This window comes from Garra rufa, chromosome 7 (assembly GCF_049309525.1).
Source record: "Garra rufa chromosome 7, GarRuf1.0, whole genome shotgun sequence".
Lineage (NCBI taxonomy): Eukaryota > Metazoa > Chordata > Actinopteri > Cypriniformes > Cyprinidae > Garra > Garra rufa.
In genome coordinates, this window is record NC_133367.1 from 46596108 (window position 1) to 46600710 (window position 4603).

Sequence of the window (4603 nt, forward strand, 5' to 3'; positions counted from 1 at the left end):
CATGAAAATGAATAGTTCATTAACTTACTGTTCTGCCAGTTTTTACCTTTGATATTCAAATTATTAATAATTAAATTATTATATTCTTAATAATTATTAAGAATTAAAGTTAAGCATTGGCTCTTAGTATGCAGAGGTCTTTTTGGCGGGAGCTGTTGCCATGGTGAATCATAATTTCGGAGCTCCATTGATCAGGACTTTTCATAGTCGTGGTGCAAGCACTAAACTCAGAGTAAACCAACTCAGAGTGGATTGAACTAACTTAGTTCAGCTGTTCTGAAACCAAAAACTCAGAGTTTCCCATCTCAGGGTAAGTCAATTCAGAGTTCAAGTTTAAACTCAGAGTTGGTTGAACCTCCTTATTGAAACAGGCCCCTGTTCACACGCCGCTGCGTCTAAAAAAGTGCACAGGTATGTACATAAAGAACATTAAAATAATAAAACATCCCAGAGAATTGTTCTTAGAGAAATACATACTGAAATTGTTTAATGGTGTGCTAAAAAAATCACCTCCAACTAAAGTATGTACCCAGACAGCACACATACGTCGGCCCGTGAACAGAACGTCGGCCTCATAAACTCTAGATCTAAAAAGGATCGGCCAGGCGTAGGCGGGTGTAATTCAGTCACTGCTCTATTTTGCCAGCTCATCAAACATCGGCTCTGAGTCGGCTCACGACAAAAGGCCGATGCCGCACTTTTCTGTTTGAATTTGTACGGTTATTCGTCTCTTAGCAACCCACCAGAAAGATGGCTACACCTCCGGCGACATCCGTGGCTTTCAGGTAAGTTTTCACTTGAGTTAAATTGGAAAAAATATATTATTTTGTTAATTCCGTGACACTTTATAACTAATAAGGCGCTTGGTGCACTGTAGTACAGGTAAAAAGACTTTGCCTTGAGCCCAACTTGAGAATTGGGCTCATTTCCAAATAACTTTTACTTGTTAAGCTAACGTTAACGGATTACTGTGTTTCCAGTAGTTTTTCTGAGGGGACGAGCTAACGTTAGACGCTGAGCAGCAAAAAGCTTAGTTCAGAGTTTGTTTTTAGTTTTTATTTCAATAGTGTTACACTGCTTTGTCCTAACTAACGTTTTTCGTCGTGTTTTTCACTCTGTTACAGGCTGCCAGAAAGTCTCCGTCTCTATGGTGAGCCATGCTAACGTTATTGTTGCGGTTCCTTTTTAAACTAAAAATCTGTTTTAAATTCATGATTGGATAATGATTAAATGAAACTAGATTAATAATGTAATGATTCAATTCTAGATGTTTACTTTTGTAAATACTGCGTGACTTTGACGTATTTTAATATGTTGAATATCTAAGTTTACGCTGGAGAGGTTGCCATGGAAACGGGGCGGCAGCAAGACACCTGACACAAAACTCCGTCTCTCGGTGCTGTTGTCGTCGTCGCTGCTTTTAGGTAAGTTTAGTGCTTAAAATCACACAAGTATTACATATAACTGTTCCTTACTTGTAATTGACTCGTTTCTGTTGAATATTTACTTTGTAGAAATGGTTTAATGTCTTCGAAAAAGTTCGTTAGCATCTCACAGATGAGGTATGCTAACTCTAGAGATTGAGCTCTTGTTTATGAATTTTTTTTATTTTTATTTATTTATTTTTTTTGCTGACAGATTGTCTGTGGGTTATTGGAAGTAGGCTCATTTATTGAACCTAAATGGCTGAAAACAAGTGAAAATGCTTCTTGATCTTGTAAGGTAAACACATACTGACAAAATATGTTCTTTCAGGATGACAGAAATAAAGCCTCCACAACAGAAGGGAAGCTCCAAGGTTTCAAAATGTCTGAATAGAGCTGCTGACAGAAGCAGGAAATAAAGGTGAACCGAAGAAGCTCATAAAAATAACTTAATATGCATTTTTCACACAATATATTTAACCTATATAACCATGTGTCTGTTAAATTATTTTGCTAAATTAATATTTATTATAGTAATTTTAAGAAGCTTTTCACATCCAAATGTAACTACTTAACACTAAAAACATATTGTTATATAATTGTAGTATATTATGTATTCTTTTTTTCTGCATTGTACCTGTACTTTAACTTGTTTAACCTTCTAATAAACCAGCAACTGCATACTAAATATTGTGGTCTCTGTGACAAATTGCATGTTTTGTTCCTAGATTCTTCCATGATGATGGCCTGTGGCAGATCAGCAGACTCAGAGTGAACCTTCATCTCCAAAGTGTTGTAAACCAATGATCTAGTAAGTAAAATATCAAACATACACTACTGTTTCGTAAGTTTTGGTATGGTAAAGTCTCTTCTGCCCACCACAGCTTTGTGTATTTTGATAAATAATACAGTTAAGCAGTAATATTGTAAATTTAATATAATTTAAAATGATTGTTCTCTATTTTAATATAGTTAGAGAACTAATTTATTTCTGTGATGCAAAGCTACATTTTCAGTATCTTTACTCCGGTCTTCAGGGTCACATGATCCTTCAGAAATCATTAATCATGTGTTTGAGTTTAAGCAAGAGGATATTTTGATGAATAAAAATATATATATATTTTTTCTTTTTTTTCATTTACAGCATTTATTTAGTTTCCTTTAACTTTTGATAATTGATAATGATAAGACATTGATAATTAGACATTAAAAATGTTTTTTCAGCAGCAAATCACCAAATTAGAATGATTTCTGAAGGATCATGTCACACTGAAGACTGGAGTAAAGATGCTGAAAATGCAGCTTTGATAAAAAGAAATTAAGTTCACAATATATTCACAAAAATCTGTTAATTTGTAATAATATTTTACAATATTATTGTTTTTACTTCATTTTTGATCAAATAAATGCAGCCTTGGTGAGCAGAAGTGTCTTATTTCAAAGAAGTAAACTTTTGAAAGGAAGTGCACATTACAGTTATGATGTACCTCCCACTTATAGGGCTAGTTCACCTAAAAATGAACATTCTGTCATTAATTACTCATGCTCATGTTGTTCCAAACCCGTAAGACCTCCTTTCATCTTCTGAACACAATTTAAGATATTTTTGATAAAATCCAAGAGCTTTCTGACCCTGCATAGACAGCAAGGGTACCACCAAGACAGAGACGGGTAGTAATGACATTGTTGACATTGTCCATGTGACATCTGTGGTTCAACTGTAGTTTTATGAAACTCTGAGAGTAATTTTGTGCACAAAAGAAACTAAATTGGTATTCTCGTAGCATCATAAAATGAAGGTTGTATCGCTGATGTCACATGGACTATTTTAATAATGCTTTTACTACCCTTCTGTGTCTTGACCGTGTCAGGGCCCTTGCTGTATATGCAGGGTCAGAAAGCTCTCAGATTTCATCCAAAACATCTTAATTGGTGTTTTTAAGATGAACAAAGGTCTTACAGTTTTGGAATGACATGAGAGTGAGGAATTAATGACAGAATTCTCATATTTGGGTGAACTAAGCCTTAAAATGATACTGTGGCATATGTAGTCCATTCCGTGTCTGTTCCCTGAATACTGAGGGCAAATAATATATTTACCAAGGGTTCTATAAAAATTCTTATTGTGATTAAACCAGATCACAATAAACACAAATACGGGCAACAGCAGCGATAGTACTTGGCCTGTAATGAGGTTACAAAACTCTGGACTATTGATAATAGTGAGAATGTATCAAAGTCCACTAAAGTATATAAGCACATTTTTTGTATTTTATTCCTTAACTTTAAAATAGTCTTCCTGATAATGTCCGGGGGTCAGGTACAATCTTTTTGTTTAAATTAAATAAAAATACACATTTTTAGCCAAGCATTCACATAACACATCTCAAAACATTGCACTACAATTATATGTAATTTAAATAAATCATCCTTTGTCTGAAATAATATGAAAAGCTGCTATGCTAATCTTTCTCCTTTTGCTTTCCTGTTTCTTTCTCTGGATGCCCATCCCAAGGTTACCAGAGGTTACGCCAGTTCTAGATCGGATCCAGCCTTACTTGTGAAGACTTCAGAAGACGGCAACACTCAAGTCTTCAGATGATGCCAGCTGTACATGGACATACAAAACTGTGAAATATTATCCTTATATTGCCTTTAAGGGTATCAATTTTCAACCCTTTGTATTATTGCAGTGTTTCTAATATCTGTAAATCTGTAAATGAGTTATGTGTACCTATAAATCCCTTTTTACTTATACTGTAAGCAACACTCTGCAGGATGACTCATAATGAAATGAGTTTTGACAAAAAACACTTTTTGCATCAACAAAATGACAAAATACTGCGTTTTCCGTCATGCAGCAGAGTTTTGCTCATAAATAAACTGGGGATCTCAGAGAAATCTTTTACATATATTAACAACTTTGTAACATACACAGTGGATTGAACATTGTTGACCTTACCCTTTAATAATGTTAAATGATTGTGTTTAACTGAACACTTCACTGGAGACTTTAGTAATGTTTTATCATAAAAGATTTTAAAATTTGTATCATATAACTTAAAACATTTTAACTGCTGTAGTGTTTGCTCAGTTTTTATTTTGTGTTCATGTAGCTCTTGTAATATTGTACATTGGTTTTTGCCATGAAGATAGATTAGATTCTGATGTGGCAATGA

At 34.2% G+C, this 4603-nt stretch overlaps 1 long non-coding RNA gene across 1 annotated transcript; it reads left to right on the forward strand.

Moving 5' to 3' along the window:
- The first annotated feature begins 559 nt into the window (after positions 1–559).
- On the forward strand, positions 560–1837 carry LOC141339200 (uncharacterized). Its single transcript, XR_012355905.1, has 4 exons — positions 560–785; positions 1125–1150; positions 1328–1424; positions 1756–1837. It is a non-coding gene; the product is annotated as an uncharacterized lncRNA (long non-coding RNA).
- Positions 1838–4603: the final 2766 nt, after the last annotated feature.